The sequence below is a fragment of the Xenopus laevis genome, chromosome 1L, assembly GCF_017654675.1.
Source record: "Xenopus laevis strain J_2021 chromosome 1L, Xenopus_laevis_v10.1, whole genome shotgun sequence".
Classification (NCBI taxonomy): domain Eukaryota; kingdom Metazoa; phylum Chordata; class Amphibia; order Anura; family Pipidae; genus Xenopus; species Xenopus laevis.
Genome location: NC_054371.1, coordinates 132,938,446 through 132,959,679, shown reverse-complemented (window position 1 = coordinate 132,959,679; position 21,234 = coordinate 132,938,446). Strand labels below are relative to the sequence as shown.

General features: G+C 37.9%; 1 protein-coding gene across 2 annotated transcripts in view; it reads left to right on the top strand.

Moving 5' to 3' along the window:
- Positions 1 to 1,129: 1,129 nt before the first annotated feature.
- lingo2.L (leucine rich repeat and Ig domain containing 2 L homeolog) overlaps positions 1,130 to 21,234 on the top strand; it is a 129,920-nt gene continuing 109,815 nt past the window's right edge. For both annotated transcript variants that reach the window (XM_041563836.1, XM_018257742.2), the window contains exon 1: positions 1,130 to 1,794. The gene's annotated coding sequence lies outside the window, so the exon portion shown is untranslated. The remainder of the gene's footprint in view (positions 1,795 to 21,234) is intronic.

Here is a 21,234-nt window from a genome sequence, read left to right as displayed (position 1 = left end):
TCATTGTTGCACACTTCAAAGAGGGATACACAGGACATGGCGGCCGCAAAGTCAGTAAAGGGGTAAAACTTAAATGGCACGGTGTAAGTGAGGGAGACCGAATTGGGCAGTGAAAGTTAATGGTTCAGGAGGGGTGCGCACAAGTAACAAATCGCTATTAAAAAATACCTTTCCTTCTCCTTTAAGCAATCTGGTAACTAGGGTACAAATTTCCCTAGCAACCATGCATTGATTTGAATAAGAGACTGGAATATGAATAGGAGAGGGCCTAAATAGAAGGATCAGTAATAAAAAGTAACAATAACAAAAAATTTGTAGCCTTACAGAGCATTTGTTTTTCCGAAGGGAGTCAGCGACATCCTATTTGAAAGCTGCAAAGAGTCAGAAGAAAAAAACAAATAACTATAAAACTATAAAAAAGAAATAATGAAAACCGATTGAAAAGTTGCTTCGAATTGGCCTTTGTATAACATAATAAAAGTTACTTTAAAGGCGAACCACCCCGTTAATGAAGATTGGACCCTCTAATGGGTTATTACATATAAAGCTATGTAATACACAAAAGCCATGAATATCCTGTAAATTATATCCTTATAAACGGTGAGTTCTGATGTCATCAGTTATAAACGGTGAGTTCTGATGTCATTTCTGTCACATGACTCACTGAAACGTGTGTATTATAATAAATAAAGTACCTCCAGTTGTAAAATATGAGGATATTAGAAGTTACCTCAGAGTTCCATGACCTGTATAAAAACACTCAGCCTTCGGCCTCGTGCTTTTATATGGTCATGAAACTCCTCGGTAACTTATAATATCCTTATATTTTACAAGAGGGGGTACTTTATTCACTATATATAATCTAGTCTGTGATGAGTGGAAATAACCCAAGTGCTCTCCTCATATTATCTGGGTGTGGAGGCATATTATACCCATGCTCTAGATTTACATGAGAGAAATACAAACCTAGTCGTCTGGCAAAGCTAATGGAAAAGAAAAGAGCTTCAATAGGCAGAATGTGATAAAACACCAGAGAAAAGGGGGATTGAATGAATTTGCGAGCACTGCCTTCTCCCGCCCGGCGGCACCACATCCATTTAGTGCGGTTATGAAACACAGGGACAGAGAGAGAGAGAGAGAGGGGAAGCGGCGGCGGGGCTGGTGAGGGGGAAGCTCCCAGGCTAGTCCTCTAAGGGTTAATTAAGAGAGCGCCCCCCGCGGAGCCCAGAGGACTAGGAATTGTTTACTGAGAGAGTTTTCATGCAAACTATAGTCTTTTTGCTCGGAATGTAATTGCGCCTGATGGAGCCATTACTTTGTAATCAGAGCAGCTCCCCGGCTGCCTCTCCAGGGATTAATTAAAGGATAAGGCAGAGCCCATCAAGATAAAGAAGGACCACCTGAATACACCCCTAACCTCCCCACGGACCCTAGAGGGTAACAACTAGTGTTACTAAGAGCACTCGTGCTGCTTGGCACCGGCGGTTTACTTTAGCTCAGGAGTTTATTAGGTTCCTATACCGAGACATGCGGAGCGATCCATCAGTGCTGCTCCTCCTCATCAATGTGCTGTGGCCTTGCAGCGGCACCAACTGCACGGGAACCTTAAACTGCTCTCAGCTCTCATCATGAAAGGGCTGCTGTATGCGCGAGGTTAAATGAACAGCAAAGGAAATGTGTGTGTCGTGTTCTTCTTCTTCCCCTGCTGCTTCACATGGACACAGACAGTCACTGACCGCTTTGCACGGAGCAACATGAACACGCCGAGCCCTGCCAGGGACAGATCAATTATTGGTAAGGGATTTCATGATTCTGTGCCCGCTTGCGCGTTTATGGGGCAGTGCTGTACCTGCTGCCAGGCTGTCTCTTTATTTAGGGGGAGATAGGACTGAAATACCTCTCAGGCTGTCTCTTTATTTGGGGGAGATGATTTTGTACCTGGCAGGGTGTCTGTTAATTTAGTGGAGATGCCACTGTACCACGCAGGCTGTCTCTTTTTTTTAGAAAAATGGTTCTGTACCTGCCAAGCTGTCTCTTTGTTTAGGGAGACAGTACTGCACCTGTCAGGCTGTCTCTTTATTTAGTAAGATGGTACTGCACCTGCCAAGCTGTCTCTTTATTTAGGGAGACAGTACTGCACCTGTCAGGCTATATCTTTATTTAGGGAGATGGTACTGCACCTGCCAGACTGTCTCTTTATTTAGAAAGGTGGTACTGCACCTGCCAGGCTGTCTCTATATTTAAGAAGATGGTTCTGTACCTGCCAGGCTGTCTCTTTACTTAGGGAGATGGTTCTGTACCTGCCAGGCTGTCTCTTTATTTAGGGAGATAGTACTGCACCTGCCAGGCTGTCTCTTTATTTAGGGAGATGGTACTGCACCTGCCAGGCTGTCTTTTTAGTGAGATGGTACTGTAGGTACCTGCCATGCTGTCTCTTTGTGTAAGCTAGATGGCACTGCTTTTACCTTCCAGGCTGTCTCTCTGTTTAGGGGAGATGAGACTGTACCTGCCAGGCTCTCTATTTAGGGGAGATTGTATTGTAGGTACTGTACTATTGTAGGTACTATGGTACTATTTTACCGGTCAGGTTGTCTCCTTATTTAGGGGAGATGGTACTGTTTGTGCATGTCACACTGTCACTTTATTTGGGGCAGATTGTACTGTCCCTGCCAGGATGTCTGTTTATTTTAGGGCAAATGGTACTGTATCAAACTGTTCTGTACCTGCCAGGCGTGCACTTTATTTAGGGAGATGGTATTGCTGCTGCCAGGCTGTCTCTTTAGGGGAGATGGTACTGTACCTGTCAGACTGTCTCTTTATTTAGGGGAGATGGTACTGCACCTGCCAGGCTGTCTCTTTATTTAGGGGAGATGGTACTGCACCTGCCAGGCTGTCTCTTTATTTAGGGGAGATGGTACTGTACCTGCCAGGCTGCCTCTTTATCTTTCCTGCAGACGCTGCTAAATGGAACTAAGGGAATAAAGCACCGAAGGAGGGAGGCTGCTGGGCTGATATATATATATTTTAGTTTTGTTTGATTTTATACATTTGTATTCAGGCTGCCCTTTTTTAGAGTGCCACATGTGGTTTTACTTTGAGATCTGGTGTGTATTGCAGTCATTTAAATCTTAGGCATTGTAATATTTAGCTGTGTCTGCACATACATTCGGAAAGCTGGCAGAGGGACTATTGGCAATTGGTGTGAAAGGAGTTAAAAGGAGAGGGCTAAGGACTGAAAGCAGGCTACCTTGCTTAGAGAGATGCTTATATAGATCTGTAACTTGCCTGCACAAGTGTATAATGAGCAAGGTTTTAGAGACAGTGCTGATGGAAATGGGAAAAGGGCTTTTAATGAAATATGCTGGCATGATAGCATAATAAATGATGTAGCACTGCTCTGTGAATGCACTTTTCATTTATGTTCTTGTTGGACATGTTCCCACAGAAGGCCTTATTCAGTCACTTCAAATAAATCACCTTGCACTAATAAGAGTTACATTTAGTCTACTAATTCATGTTTTCAATGCAAAAAAATCCAGACCTTAGGTGGTGCCTCGATCACCAAAAATCAATTGTAAGCTCTGTGGGTCTTCTTGAAAGATTCTGTGTACAGCACTGAGAGTGATGCTGTTTAATAATACACATTGTTTAATGTTACAGTATGATAGGAGAGCAGAATTTGTTGAAATAAAAATCACAGTGGTTCCTATCCAGAGACAAAGATGTAATATCCGTCTTTAGGTGATACTAGAGAAAACGCCATCCTTATATGCTATGTGTTGGTGTTACAGGAATCAGATTGATACAGATACACAGTAGTCTTAACTACATTTTATTAAATTTTTGTTATAAAAATGCATGTTTACCATATCAATTAAGGCTTGGCAGATTAGTTAGGCTTATAATAAGTAAATAATGTTTTATTAATAATTAGTATATGAGGCTCATAGTACTCATTCTTGTCCAAGTAATGTTTCTTATTCTGTTTAAGGTAAAGGCATTCAATTCCACCCCAACTACCCATGAACTACAGTTCCCAGAATTCTCCTCCAGCCGAGCTTAAGCATTATTATGTATTTGTACGTTTGTTCTGTAGATGTATGCTCATTTACAAGTGCAGAACACTAAATCAGATGCAAATTTGTGCACACGTTATTCTCTATTGAGTATTTTGCACCCATACACATTCCTTATGTTTTGCGAATAGCGACAAAACCCTGTTTAGCCTTGTTTTATAAATGGCTTGCAAGTGCACAGAACAGGTGCAGGGTTGAAAGGGAGCATGGAAGATTTGCCTTGAGTATATTTTACTTCCGGTGCTTTTGCCTACACACACATACGCAATTGCACATAAACGCTCTTAATTGTGCACCAGAAGTGACGACATCTTGCACATTGACTCTCTTGGGAATTACCAAAGCCTACTCTTTTCCAATTTGCATTCTGTATGGGTGAAAACTATGATTTTCACTAGTTTTTTCTTGCTTTGTACATTGCACCTGCTTTCATAAATAAGGCTTATTGAGGTTTGGCTATCCCAAATACAGTTTCTTACTAGCAGTTTTTCAACAGTAGCAAATATTCACTTCATAAGAAAGTATTCTAAAATGATCCTCTACGCAAGGCTTCCAATGTTTCTACTGATTTCCTAGCATACATTAATTTTAGAAACATTTTAATATAACTAGAATGTAATTTAATGCTAATGTATCCAGTTATATTTCTTAGGGGTCATTTACATTCCGCATTACAGTTGTGGCCCCATAGCCAGTATCTTAAAACACTTTTAATTTGAGCTCCTTGTACTTCCTTATAGTTGTGCTCGGCACCACACCTACCAGACTTTCAGTAAACTTGTGTCTAATTCACATTGAAGAGTGAGTGCAATTGCACCTATTTTGGTGCAATGTTGTTTGCTGCTGACAAATGTCAGAAATGAAGAATGAGCGTAGGAAGACAAAATCCAACCATATCCATAATTAGGCAAAGACATTCATAGTGCAGGTACAGGATCACTTATCCGGAAACCCGATATCCAGAAAGCTCCGTATTACGGAATGGCTGTCTCCCATAGACTCCATTTTATCCAAATAATCCAAATTTTTGAAAATGATTTCCTTTTTCTCTGTAATAATAAAACAGTACCTTGTACTTGATCCCAACTAAGATATAATTAATCCTTATTGGAAGCAGAACCAGCCTATTGGGTTTATTTAATGTTTAAATGAATTTCTATTAGACTTAAGGCACGAAGACACTAATTATGGGAAGATCCATTATCAGGAAAACCCCAGGTCCCAAGCATTCTTGATAACCCATACCTGTATAAAATTAAAAGGCAAGGCAAAAAAAGTCCCTCTTCTTACCCGACATCATTTCTTTTCTCTATCTCCCAATCAGTATACATATCAATTGTAACTCTACCTCTCCTTATTATATTTTTCACCAATCCATATTCTCAATTTATTTCACCAACCCACCCTGTTTTGCTAAAACTTGCCCTTTTGGGCAATAGTTTTTTCCCTCGATGGTCAAGTTCTAATTTATAATTGTGGTCTGAGATGACAAAATCAGCAGACTTTCTAATGTAACACTAGTAATACACTGGATAATTTTACAACCAATCAGCTGCTGGTCATCTATTCAGTTATAGAATTATGTTGCATGCATAATATCTAGTTTTCACTGATTTGACAGAATCACCCACAGGCTCATTGGTCAGATTGCTCCTTGTTGGCAAATAAACCTGTAATTGCCCTTTGAAGGGGCATCACGGTGTCTTTTTTTTTTTTTTAATTTGGGTTATAATCCCAACACATTGTCCATTAGCAGTCCGGTAATACATGAATGTGTAAATATCTCTGGAAAGGGGTGTGCTTTATCTTTTAGACTGTAGTTGATTTATGTTGTCTGCAAAACATAAGTGTTTGTATTCAATCATCAGAATACTTCTACAATACAAAATCTCTACAATACAATGTTATCCACTATAACTTTTTCAACTTGTCCATTCCAATATTGTCTGACTGTCCTTATCTCTGCCTACCAGCAGGCCTGGACTGGGAGTTAATATAGGCCCTGTAATTCCAAGTACACAGAGGCCCAAACAGACCCCTACCAGCCCACTATAAGGTAACTTTCTATGGAGCCGTACAGCAGCCCCTCTGGCATTTGCCAGAACCCACAGATTGCCAGTCCGGGCCTGCCTACCAGCATTATTCAATTATCAGTCTAATTCCCAAATTGTCAATTCTCGCTTCTTGAATCCCTTTCCTTGAACTCACATCTTATCCTTCAGTATCTACTAGGTCCACTTTCCTTCATTTCACATTGATTTCAGCGATACTTTGTCCATCACATGATTTAGTCTTCTATTTTTTCTTCTGGTCTGCCTTCATGTTATTTCTTATCCATCATTGGCCTTCTTCTTCTGTACTTGCCCATCATTCAGCTTCCTAATTTTCACCCTTATCTGCCTTCACTTTTATTTTATTTTTCCATCCGAAGCCCTATGCCCTATGATCCACCTTCTTTCTTGCACTTCTATTACCGTATTTACTTTGTCTGCATCAGAATCTCTTGTCTAGTACAGTAACAATTCAAGGACAATTTAAGCTTAGGCTCCTGATCCACTACAATTTTATTTCTCACCAACACTGTCATTAACCTATATTAAGTTGTAGGTGATAATTAAAAATAGAGTTTCTACAAAATGAAATCTAGAATATGATATGACAGGTAAAGCAATTATTATCCAGAATGCTTGGGACATAAGGTTTTCTAGATAAGGTTTTTTTTTTTGTAATTTGGATCACTATACAGGGCCTGACCTATTGGCAGGCAACAGAGGTGTATACCTAGAGCGCAATGTTTTTTTTTTTTTGGGGGGTGGCACAATTCAGAGTAGCAATCTACATGCATGGGGAGAATGAAAAACTATAGGCATTGAGTGGGACCAGGTGTGTTAGTGAAGTAACAAGTTACTGATTGGGAAGTATTGTGATATGGGGGGCAAGGTTGCAAACAGGCATCTCACTGGGCCAAGTAGTATTATTTGGACAACTGAATTATGATCAATTACAAGGTACCATTCCATTATTCAGTGAAAACAAATAAATACATTAAAAAATAGATTTATTGGCTTAAAGGAGAAGAAAGTGTCAATATCTGGGGTGTGCAAATTTGAGGCACCCCCAGTAATTGTAATCGCTGATAACCCCCGGCACCAGTGCTCCTGATAGCATAATACACCTCTGGCCAGGGATACATTTCAATGAGCACCAAAGGGCATATCCCTTCCTGCTTCTTCCTTCATTGTGTGGGTGTGCATGTGCAGTAGAGAAAAAAGTGGAACAATGATGAAAGAAGTGGAACATGAGAATCAATTCATGATGCTCCCTCTACAGTACCCTGGGTTTGGGTATCAGTTGATTGCAATCAATGGGGTTTCCTACCATTTGAAAACCCCCAGTGAATTAAACTTTCCTTTTCCTTTAAAATGTTCTCTTCATCTAACTTCAACAAAGTTCACCTCAATTTCACAACAAATCTCATATTTACTTAAAATCGTAAAAAAATACGCTTTTTCAAGGGAAATGTGGGGAATTTTCTCCATGGAGAAAATTAGCATGAAAAGGGCAATGCTTATAATGAGATTTAAAAGTTGCTGCTCAATCTTTATAATAGTATTTCGTCAGCCTGAACCTAGAGAAATATTTCTTGGCGAAAATATGTTCTTGTGTTCTTTTTGTGAATTGGAGAATTTTCACTGGAGAAAGTTCAACTGGAAAAGAGAGTTGAATTTACATCATTGCAAAGAGAATTTTCACCACTGCAAAGTTAATGGTGTTCTCCTTTTAGTAAATTGGCGATGTTGAGGGGAATCTTCATTTTTGGTGAAGCTACTTCCAATTTTCTTTTTCACCCTTATTAAATATGCCCCTATGTGAGGTAGCCTTCCCATAGATCAGAACTTTCTTTACGTCAGGTCTCTGGATAAAATAACCCATGCATGTTTTAACTTTCTGAAATGCAAATGTGATTTGCATATGTGTTTTAAGCAACTAAGCAAATAAAAAAAACATTGCTGAGTAAAGTGCTGTGCTAAAAGCTTAAGCACCCCCAACTGTTAATTATACAATCTTTAAAAAATGTGAAGTTCATCCTTAAGTATCTTGTGGATTAATTGTGTTTCTCAAGCTCCTGCTTAAGTGTTAAATAATAACCTGAGGAGATATGTTAATATTCACTGACTGCACTAGATCTGTTCTGCAGAATATTATCACCGAGTTCTAATAAAAGCAATGAGCCACACCCCTGTCTTACAAGTGCATATGCTTCCATTCACTCATTAACCACCGATTTACCATCATATAATATGCTTTCCAATTCATTAGCAAGAAAGTAAGAATGTTTAGTGTTGTGAACAATGGCACAATTAGGGCAGAGACACACACTCAGATTCAGGGAGATTAGTTGCCCGGCGACAAATCTCCTCTTCCTCGGGGCAATTAATCTGCCCCAAACTACCTTCCCGCAGGCTAGAATGTAAATTGCCGGCGGGATAGCACTCAGATCGCTTTGTTTTCCAAAGTCGCTCGAAGTTTCCTTGTGAGGAAAGACAATAGAGATCCTCTAATGCCCTAGACACAAACCCACCCTAAAACAAATGTGGCATGCCCCTCAAATGGTTGGAAAAAAAAATCTTTTACAACTTTTAGGACTTTTCGGCATACAGGATATGATGTCACTGACATGAAATTGAGGATGATGTAGCTTCATCTTATCAGTTCACTTGGTCTAAGGTGGTGAAGGAAACTCTGACGAAAGAGGTAACATTTTGTTAAATTCTCTCTTTAGTGATTTTGTGGAGTATTGACTGTTCGCACAGTAATATCGCCGGGTGATAGGGTGCAAAACTGCGCTAGTGACCGTCTCTTTCACTAGCGAATTGTCATCTACGCCTGTTAGTAAATTGCCGATGTCCCTGCGGATGAGATTTCTGGCGAATTATCGCTAGCGACGGCCACTTCGCCCCTTTAATAAATCTGCCACATTGAATTTATCAAAAGTTCAGATTAAAAAATGTACAACTGAAAAAAAATGAAATATGAATACCTCTAAAAATTACTGGCAATTTGTAGCAATAAACATTCTGAAAACCACTAATTGGATAAAAAATGGACTTATAAGATCAGCACATCTACCATTGACTTCTACAGCACCTCGGCATCTTTTACTTGTTGAAGTTTGCCATTAAAGGCTTTTGTGATATTTTCACTTAATAAATCTCAAATTTTTAGAGCTTTTTACAAATATAGGAAAACCACAAATTTTTGCATGATTCGAGGGAAAACAAATCGCAATTCTATGTTAGTAAATGACCCCCTTAGTCTATGAATAGAGAACATTTTCTGGTTCACATGGCACATGTGTGTAGCACTGTGTTTCAAAGGTCTATATAATGTGTTGTCTATTGGTATTTCTAGATGCAACTAAAGCACATAAGTTTGGTTATTTCGACTTGTCTTATAGCATAGTTGCCAACAGCCCTATGCCAAGATTGTGAAGTAGAATCAAAAAAAACATGTTTTCGTATGAGCTTTGGTATTCCTTAATTGAATTATTTTTCAATCATTGAAAGGCAACATTTTTTTTTTTACAATGCAATTTCAGAAAAAAATTTATTCAGTGGTAAAATTTGATTAGGTAAGAAAGAAATGGTGGCCAGTATTAAGAGGGCATAATGAAGCTACTGTTTTAAAAATTCAGGTAGGAGTGGAAATGGCCTTGTTGGTTCATAATTCTGGGTAGTGAAGTTACAAGGGATAGTATTTACTCACTAAATATTCTTTCTAAAAGTGTTTTTCTACACCGTTCCATATTTTGTAATAAACAACCTGTGTATAACTTCTGTTTCTAAGAAGTGATGAGGCTGAGCCTTATCAATACAGATTTAATAGGTCTGAAAAGACCATCTTCCATGGACGCATGCAGTGGTTGTTGTTGTTTTCTTTTTTTTTGTTGGTTTAATTATGCTATAACAGAAGGAGATAGCAGATGGGACCTTCAAAATTGTGACTTTATAAATAAAAAGGTTTTTGCAGCATTCTTCATTACTTAACCATAACAAATCACTCGTCAACACCTAGCAAAGGTTTTGAGTTTGAAGGATATTTTTTTTAATCTAGTATAGTAGGAAATAAACCCCTCTTCAGAAAAAGGCTTCTAAATTGGTCCGCATGTTCACTTTTTAAGGTCCCCGAACGACCCATTTTAGTGAAGCCCGACCAATCCTTCTAAATTATCGTGCGGTTAGTGGGATTCTGCCGACATCTGTCAGGAAATTGATCGGCCAGGTCAAAAAATCTTTGTCGGTCCCAGTGCAATCTATCTATGTTTGCAGGGCCAAGCAGGCAGCTCCCCTTTGTTATCCTGGCAAATTGGTCTTTTTAGTTGATGGTAAATTCGTACGATCGTTCTGAGAAGATCGTGGTCTCAGGATCTGATCTTTTAAAAATCTCAACATCTATGGCCAGCTTTAGGTCTATTACCCTATAATTATATGGCTGTTACAGTAAATTCTGGCTAATATGCATATTTAAGTGCCCCTTTTCCTTAGTGATTAACCACCAAACAAAGTTCATAGCCTAATCTTTATATGCTCACAAACACTGGGAAAACCGAGTGGTGTAATCAAGGCTTCGCTCCTTTATACCATTCTTTATACCATTGCACTATTCTCTCAAGAATACAGTGCTACAGAATGCTGACAGTGCTGTATTCATGGGGAGAGGGGGAGCACAGATTTTTGTGCTCCATTCTGGAGAGCAAAAGCCTGCGCTTCTGGTGCAAAGCATAGTGCAAATGTGAAAAAGAACTTGAGGGTCCATTTTTTGCATTTTGCAACCGGCTATACACTTTGGAAATAAAACCCATGTTGTATATTATTTCCATCTGATTCAAATTAGTTTTTTTAGTTTCTGTAAGAAACACAGTTAAAGCAAAATCAAATAAAATGATTTTAGATCAAACATCTGTTGTTTTGATCAAGCAGATAGTTGTACAAATCATAGTCTTTGATGCTGTACTGTTGTATGGAAAGGATCAGCATCTTATGGTGTGTGTTATAAATGTTCACGGCTTTGGACTTATCTTTCTGAATTACAACCTGGAATTAAAATGGATTTAATTGGGATTTTTACCATTCTGTTTCCACACATGCATACAAAATATGTTTTATTGTGACACAAAAGTTAATTAAACCAAAAAGTAGACATCTGTACAGTATATTGCATAAGTATTTTCTCCTCTTCGTCAGTATTTGTTAGAACCACCTTTTGCTGCAATTAGGGCTTCAGATCTTCAGAACCCCCATTTTACGTTGTTCAGGGAACCAGGAAGAAAATATATAAAATCTGGGAACATATAAAATCAGGGGAATTTGTTTAAGCAACTTTTTCTTCAAGTACTGAAAGGATATAATCACAGGAGTCTGTTTTACTTTGAAATACAATATTTACTGTTAATATAAAGGGTTTAAGCATTGCAGCATTAATTTTACATTATAGGGGGCATGTGCAAGGCTCTCTGTCAGTCACATACACAACCTAAGGCAATAAGTGATTGGTGCAGGACTGTATAATCGGCAGACTACCGTATATACTCGAGTATAAACCAACCCGAGTATAAGCCAAGGTACCTAATTTTACCTACAAAAACTGGGAAACGTTTTGACTCGAGTATAAGCCTAGTTTGAGAAATGCATTTTAGGACATATTCAGCAGAACAGACACCCCTGATCCCGACTGTGTTCAGTTTGTTCAAAAAAGTCCCACCTATGTAATCATTCCAATGGACACCCAAGCAGTGGGCACCCAGTGATCCTAACACTTATGGGATTGGAGATGCCATAGTGGAGCAGTGAAGGTATCTGAATGAGCACACTTTTACCTTAACACGCTGATGTTACAAATCGACAGCCTCCCGTGTATTATATAGAGAAGTGACAGCAGCTTTAGACTGGCTGGAGATGGCTAGAGGTTGTTGTGTAACACCGCTACATATTCACTAGACAAACTGTATTCGTGCTTCCAGGGGCTGCAGGAGGGGAGTGGCTGATCTAGTGCCTGTAGGAACCTTATCACATGTGTCGCTGTTTCCGGTTGGTGCTACTGTATATTGCACCCATTGCTAGCTGCTGCGTAGTGTCATAGAGATTGCAGCATACAGAGAGAACCTGGCAATTACAGGACGGTGAGTCAGGGTCAGGGTCAGGGTCAGTTTACTTAAAATCGCGGTTTCACTGTACCAGCTTTGTTCAATATTTGGGAATGATTCTGACCTATTTCTCTAGGCTGATTTCTCCATGCTATTCTGGTTAGTTCGATAATGAACCCTTGTATATGATATAATTCTCTTCAGGTTTGGACTGGGGCACCACAAACCTAATCAAACAAATGATATATTATATATGACCCTGGCTGCAGCACAACAGTACCATGCTACCCCCACCTCACTTCTTTGTAAGTATGGTCCACCCATTTATCAAGAGCTCTGTATAACAATAGGGCATGTAAAATAGCACAAAAGAAGCAATCCTTTAAAAAGAATTATGCTTAAGCATGCCTGGAATTTGCAAAAACCACACAAAAGCAGCATGGTCAGACCAAGATAGAACTTTTTGGCCAATGTTAACAGCAATATATTTAGTGCAAATCTGAATGAAGTATATTAACATAACACAAGCAAGCCCAAGAGTGTGTATTTATGCCAGGTACTATAGCAACACAGGTGAATGTGGTGCTTCAGGTGACCAAGCTATCAATGCTATCTTGCAAACATACCTTTATAATTGGTAGCCCCTAAATTTTAATTAGATAGAAGAGTTCTGTAACATGCCTGAATCATGCAGTAGTAAGGTGACAGGTAGGGGTAGGAAAAGGGATCCTTACTTGCTCCCCCTCACACACTTCATGAATACATCACTGCTAAAAATACACAGGACTGGCTTGTTTATTTTTGCACTTTGCTCCCTGACCAGCCATCAGTAAATCATCCCTAGTTGTGTGTTTGTGTATACAGTATATATGCACTAGGTTGCACCGAATCCAGTATTTTGGATTCGGCTGAACCACTGAATCCTTTGCGAAAGATTCGACCGAATACCGAACCGAATCCGAATTTGCATATGCAAATTAGGGGTGGGAAGGGGGAAAAAAATTTACTGCCTTATTTTGTGACAAAAAGTCATGAGATTTCCCTCCTGTCCCTAATTTGCATATGCAAATTAGGATTGGAGTTTGGTTCGGCCGAATCTGAATCCTGCTGAAAAAGGCCGAAATCCCGAACCGAATCCTGTATTCAGTGCATCCCTAATATGCACACACACACATATATAAATATACATATGTATATATAACGTAACATAGTACCTCACTCAACAGAAATACTTGTGAAAAAAATCAAGATTTATTAGAAAAAAATCCGACGTTTCGGACACCAACTGTGCTCTTTCTCAAGGGTAACGAAAAGAGCACAGTTGGTGTTCGAAACGTCTGATTTTTTCATTAAATTTTGATTTTTTTCACAAGTATTCCCGTTGAGTGCAGTACTATGTTACTTTATTTACCTTATTTACCAGCACCCGGGCTCCTCCATGTTTTTCTATCTATATACATACACACACACACACATATATATATATATATATATATATAAATATATATATCATGAGATCATACTGCAATTATATTTCTGAACTAACTGATATGTTTTCTGAAGGGAGAATAAAGTCTTGAGCTTGTCTTAAAAGATTCTCCTTAAGAGAAAAACTTCAAAAGGAACTGAAGTAGGCAGCATAAAATTCCCCAGTGCATTTTCTGAGTACGGTGTTGTTTTTCCTTCTGACGCTATCAAGAAAGGAAAGGGCAACACTCATTTTAAAAATTCTCTTTCATGTTCCCTGATGCATTTTGCAAACTCCGTCAGATAATCCTATCAGCTGCATTTCTCCGGGATAAACAGAATAGAGTGTCTATGAATTTTGTAGCTGTAGATAAGAGGCATCGACCAGACACACTGCAAGTCATTTTGGTCTTGTTTTAGGGTCACAGCACTCATAGACAGATATTACTGCTTTTTCTTTTAACAAATTGCTTCTGTTCAGGTTGGAAACAGAGTTACCTTGTACAATAAGATGGAATTTTATTTCTGTTATTGAAAGAACAAAAGCCATCTATAAGGGAAACATATCATGCCAAGGGAATAGATTTAAAGGATGCATGTAGAAATGATGCTAAGAGTAACAATTGAGTCATCAGTTTAAATGCTGTACACTTGCCTAGCATAATTATATTTGGGTGAGCACAGAAAGTCAGTCATTGCCTCAGATGCTTTGAGTCCCCTGGTAGAAAAACACAATGGGCATTTTCATTCTTTTAACTGATAGAAATTTCATGATGGAAAAAAAAGTATACAACTTTGCAGTAAATAGCAGTAAAATACAGGTATGGGACGTGTTATCCAGAATGCTCGGGACCTGGGGTTTTCCGGATAACAGATCTTTCTGTAATTTTGATCTTCATACCTTAAGTCTATTAGAAAATCATGTCAACATTAAATAAACCCAGTAGGCTGGTTTTGCTTCCAATAAGGATTCATTATATCTTAGTTTGGATCAATTATAAGGTACTGTATTAATGTTACAGAGAAAAAGACACTCACTTTTAAAAATCTGGATTATTTGGATAAAATAGAATCTATGGGAGACAGCCTTTCCGTAATTCGGAGCTTTCTGGATAACGAGTTTCTGGATAAGGGATCCCATATCTTTTGCTGAGAGACTTATTTTAAGTGACCCATTCTTAACTTTGAGTTCTTAGATGCTGTTAAACTACAACCCTTTAATTAGCGTTTGAAGAATGCTGGGGGTTGTAGTGCTGCAGCACCTGTAATCCTATTGGTTATTAAACAGGGCTTAACATAACTGAAATGTGAAAGGTGTTCTTTAAAAGGGCAAGCAATAGCCTTCTCACAGACAATTCAACATTAAGAGGACGTGTTTTTTTAGGGTTCAAAAATATATTCCAGGACTTTCAGATCTTTAAGGGAAGAGGTTAGATTTAGTTCATGCATCAGAAACCCTGAAGACTCATTAGCATTCACCGCAGGACGAAGCATGTCAGTACTATTCAAGTGCTCAGCATTAGATTAGTAGTACTACAACACAACAGACACAGTGAGGCTTCTGCCAAACCCCAAAACACCAGCGTATTTCCATGACATGCATGAAAAATAGATCAAACTGCTTCATCAGTTGACTATGTATAGTGACCTATGTACTGAATCAGAATTAATACATATGTAATTTCTGTTAGTTGTTGCAGGTTGTTTTTTGTCTACAAGTGAATGTGATCTATTAGTATATTAGTCACATCATAAAGACGGACCATGAGTGAAATCTTTATACACATGCACCAAACCTAATCTAGATTTTCAAATGAATCACTGTAACATTCCATTTAAATACATCATCATCACAACTTTTTCCATTAAAGGGGAAGTTTATAATCCAAATTTTATACACTACTGCATACATTTCTTAAGAACAGCAGCTTCAACTCCTACTGAACATGGCCCCCGAGCTTCACTGTTTAACTATTTTAATAAACACATTGCTGACATTCCTCTCATAATTTGAAAGGTGTATCGACTGATGTAGCGAATAGTGTGTTTTAGGTGTGGGGGTGACCTGGCTTCATATTGCAGCTGCTGGAAAGACTAGAGGGAGAAAAATGTGTTTGGAAGGTGAATTGATCCCCCTGTGGTGTGCTGAGTGATTTCAGAAAAAGTTGGCTCTTTCTATAGTAGGATATGTATTATGTGATGAAGAGAATCCATATTGTACTGGAGTTGATAGCCTCACTAATCTCCTTGCTTTTAGTGGAATGTTTCAATGCAATGCAAGTAGCCAGTCATGTTATTATGGTCACTTTAATGTTGCTAGTTCACAAAAACAAGATCAGGAAAAATTACCAATTGTATTCTTACTTACCGTATGTCTATCTCTATTAGACCAAAACACAGAAATATCTATTAGCGTGAAGGTGGACATTACATACAATTTTTCCTGGAAAAGATCTTTCCAAGAAAGATCATTCGTTTTAGTATCCATGTGTAGACCTGAACTGTCAGATATACTGGTAGAAACAATACAATTCTACCTGTATCTGAGGATTCAGTACTAAATGGCCGATGTTCGGGTGCCTTCAAAGACGTCCAATCAAAATTTTCCAGCCAGCCCGATTGATGAACCGACTGATATCCAAGTCTTCTGCCGATATCGGTCTGCTAGTCTCCCTCAAAAACACACAGAGAATATCATATTAATATTATCATTGCATCTATGGCCACCTTAAGTGATTTCAACCTTTTGGAGTATCAAAGTTTAAAGGAAAAGTAAAAACTGTTACAGACTTGTGAGGAGGTTTCTAGTTAGAATGCACAACCATATATTACTAAAGCTGAAGAGCCGTCTTTCATTAATGTTCGGATGACAAAATAAAGTTAAAAGAGCCAAGCCATTTATAGAATGGACTTGCAGTAATATGTGTAATACAAGGCTGAAACTGCATGAGTGAGTTTTATGCATCAATTATTTTTGCTCCAACAATTTAAAGGAAATAAGGAACATTTCCCACTATGAAGCCAACCACATGAACAGAGGGAAATCGCTGCATAATGTGGCTCATGTAGTTTCACCGTCAAGCCAAAGAACAGACTTTCTGTGACAAGCAGATGACAAAACATGTTTCATTTAAATTGGCAGCAGGATGCAACCTAGAATGAATGTAGTTCTGCACAATGTGCATTCTGGAAGCTTCCATGTACAGCACATTCCTGTTGTGCCTTTAATAAATGTGGCTGTTTTGGGAAGTACTGCAAATTCTGTCTAAATATATTTCTTTTCCAACTATCTAGTTATTTTAGCTATCTTCAAACATATATTCACCTTATGGTTTTGGACACAGAGGGCTTTTTTTTCCTGTTTTATTTTATGACCAAGTGACTTTCCTTCTATCTGGTTATTTGTAGTTTTTCAAGCTGCTAATGTTTAGGAACATGCTTTAGAGACATGCTCTGATAAACAAGGCTAATAATGAGTTAAGATACTTGCTTCCAACATTTTCTGCCTTTTCCTTGTAATTAGCTTGCTTGGTTTCAGTGAAGTGATAGGCACCAATATTTGCTTAATGAGTGTCCTTGCCCATACCTTTAAGCTATACCCCTATGTAATGACTAATACTTAGCTAGAGAGAGGATGAATGATAGAGCTAGAGGGGGAGTGAGGAGCATTATATTCAGTACATTTAAATGCAGGGAACATATTATCTGTTTCAGGATGCTAGAGGCAGCTTCAAATGAAGACTCAGACATACCGATAAAAAAGTGAGTTTTCTGCAAAGCAGTCGAGAGTGAAAATCAATTACTTTGCAACACAGCAACTGAAAAAATAAAATCCTGGGAAACCATACCAAAATAGTTTGCTCCTTTCGAGGTGCAGGCCATAATTCCTTCCTTCAAATCAAAATAATTGTGTCCAAAACTCCTCATTAGCATCCCTATTTTGTCCTTGTATTTCACTCATGCAATGATTCGCTCCTGCTATGCTTTCAAATTCAGGCAATTCAAATGGAAGTGATAACTCACAGGTTTCACCATTGGTTTTTTTCATCCGAAAGATGCACTGTAGAGAAAATGATTTCGCATTGATGTAATCTGTATTGATTATGACATGCCATAAAGAATATGTTGACATTCCAGGCAATATCATGATTCATCTATCGTGCAGAAAAGGAAAACATAATGAAGAAAAATAAAAAAGAAAGAGAAGCTGACATAACGAATGCAATGGACTGTGCACTTATTGCCAAGCGCCAGGGACCAATCCGTCACCTCCACTAATCAGATTTTAGACTTCATAAAACAGCAGTCTTCTCTAAAGATAGAAGTAATCAGCTTTTCACTTTTAAAAGCCACCAACATGCCAACCTGCAAAGGGGTATTTCCAGAATGTCTTCAATTGTTTACCATTATTTTGATTTTTCTTCTGTATACAGGTATGGGATCCATTATCCGGAAACCTGTCCCATAGATTCCATTTTATCCAAATTTTTAAAAAAAATTTTTTATTGTTTTCTCTGTAATAATAAAACAGTGCCTTGTACGTGATATCAGCTAAGATAAAATTAATCCTTATTGGAAGCAAAACCAGTCTATTGGGTTTATTTAATGTTTTATATGATTTTCTAGTAGACTTAAGGTGAAGATAAAGATCCAAATTACGAAATGATCCGTTATCCGGAAAATCCAAGGTCCCGAGCATTCTGGATAACAGGTCCCATACCTGTACCATGTATTTCAGTACTGAGATTCATTAAGGGGTATTCTAAGGTTGCAGACTATAGATTTTTCACTTCTGATTATCTTTCATAATTTAAAGATAACTGCATCTTAATTATTTCTATGCCATTTCACTTTAAAGGGAAGCAAGTTTGGTGCTATATCAGTGTATCATACTGTGTATTTTGCCTACTGCATTTTGTGGATCATGTATGATGTTTATTCACCAGAATATGCTGTATAAAGATGCAAATTGTATTTGTATGAACCTGTTATACAAAATGCTCGGGACTGGGGGTTTTCGGATAAGGAATCTTTCCATAATTTGGATCTCCATACCTTAAGTCTACTAGAAAATCATTTAAACATTAATTAAACCCAATAGGATTGTATTTCCTCCAATAAGGTTAGTTGGAAGCAAGTACAAGCTACTGTTTTATTATTACAGAGAAAAAGGAAGTAATTTTTTAAAAATGTGAATCCTTTGATTATTAAATGGACTCTGTGGGAGATGGTCATCTAATAACTCGGAGCTAATGGACCCAATACCTGTCCTGATTTTGAGTTACAGTTATCAGAAATATGCATATTTATTTAAACAAATCTTGCTCTATGACATTAGAAGCATCTTGTTTGAAAGCAGCAAGCTTGGTTTGTCTATAACCATTCCAAGTTCTAACTATATATGGTAATATGGTGTTTAACCTATTTCTGTCTATATGCTGTTCCAGTTGATGTTTTGCTTCTGCTCTCTGCCCCCAGTGATTTTACTTTATTCTTGGCTCTTGGTGTGTGGCTTCTTACTGTCTCTGTTGCAGTAATTTGTGCATGAGTGTTCTCTGTCCTTCTGGAAGTTGATGGTTTGTAACTGCTGCCTCTCTAGCAGCTGGTCTGTGACTATTTTCTGTCTCAATGGCAATTAATGGTCTGTGACTGTCCTTTTTTTCTGTGTGACAGTTAAAGGTGTACAACTATTTATGTGCTTTCTGAATGTTAATAATGCAGAAATCCTCTTGTCGCTATGTTTTTTTGAGAGTTTAATTGTCCTTAAAGACAACTAATGATTTGTGACAGTTCCTCCTTTCTTTGCTGCTGGTACTTGATTACTGTTTCTGTCTGTGGCGCATGCTGTTCTGTCCCTAGCATTTGATGAGTATGACTGGTCGTTGTCTCTGTTAATAATAATGTTGCAGCCCTTGCAAAAACTATTATAGCACAGTACAAATTGTTAATAAGTCAGCAGCTTGAGTGCTTGCTAAATTTTATATATAATGAAATACAGATACAAACGCTGGGACGTTTTGTGTTTGAGTATAGTTTTAAATAATTACTGTTACAAAGGATTGTTTTATTATGGAAATGTACAAATATTTTAGCAGAGGGTGGTTTGCAGTGCTATAGATATGTTACAAAACTCATTGAAACAATGGGCATCATTGCATGTAGTTTTTTAGGAACAGGTGCAAACATTGTTTAGAAATTTTTGACCATAGCATTTGCCATGTGATGCTATGGGAGTCATTATCTTGAAACCCTTTTCCCTTTTTTCGGTTAGTTCACCAAAAATAGGAGTTTATTTCAATTACCTTTTATTTTCCATTTGTGACTGTTTTTCTAATATTAAAATTTAAAGTTTAAACCAGCTCTTATGTCACCCATGTCTTTTCTGAAGTGGGGGGGGGGGTTCGCTGACATGTAACTGTTGTAAATGATACACACTCTGATACATTTCTTATCCTTGGCAGTTTTGAGCAGTTTCATTAAAGGCAACCGTCATAATTGATACAATAGTTGCTAATACTCCAGAGATGCTGTTGAGAATTGTGTCAACTAATGGAGCAAATTGTAACAGTTCAGAATCTGTACCTGAATTACTGAGCTGCCAGACTGAAGCACCAGAGGCAGGAACATTCAACTTTAATCTTAAATTTTGGAAAAAAGGGAAAAAAATTGAAAGCAATTGAAAAAAAGTCTTTATTTCTGGTGAACCATCTGCAAAAAAAAAAAAGTGTTGGAAGGTAAACAACCCCTTTAAAGGGGAACTATCACGAAAATGCAAATTTAATATAAGCTTCATCATACTGAAATAAGAACCTTTTTAAATACAATCAAATAAAAAGTCTGCACCGTTTCTGAAATAATCAAGTTCATCCTCGCTATTCCTCTCCAGGAATCTGTTTCTCTTCATTCTCTCTTCATGCAGCAGTTGGGTGTCAGATAATCATTGACCGTTAGATATAATATATCTTATAGGGGGTCTCCTTTTGCCTAGAAGATATGTTAGAGCTCACTCTATTAAAATCACCAGAAATCTTTCTACATGCAGAATTTGTGCAAAAGGCAGTTATTTTGTTAGATTTTGTTTGTACTGGAATCAGTTATTTGAATGAGCTCTAATACACCTGTTAGGAAAGGAAGCCCCCTCCCCCCTATAGTATCTGAATATCTGACACCCAACTGCTGCATGAAGACAGAATAAAGAGAAACAGATGCTGAGAGAGGGATAGTGAACATAAACTTGATTATTTCAGAAACAATACATAACTTTTAATTTATTATGTTTAGAAAGTTTCTTATTACAGTACAATGAAGCTTATATTAAATTTTAATTTTTGCGATAGTTCCCCGTTAATGATTTTGGATACTAACAGGTACTGGCCAGTGAATGTCAAACTTTACCGACCAATGAGATCTTTGTTTTCAAACAGTAAACCAGAAAAAGCTACCTTCTGATTGGCTACTGTTGGTTACAAGAACTAACGTGAAAGTTATAATACATTGGTATAAGCCTCCTTGTAAGGGTCCTTATTTTTTGAATGTGTAGAGATTCAG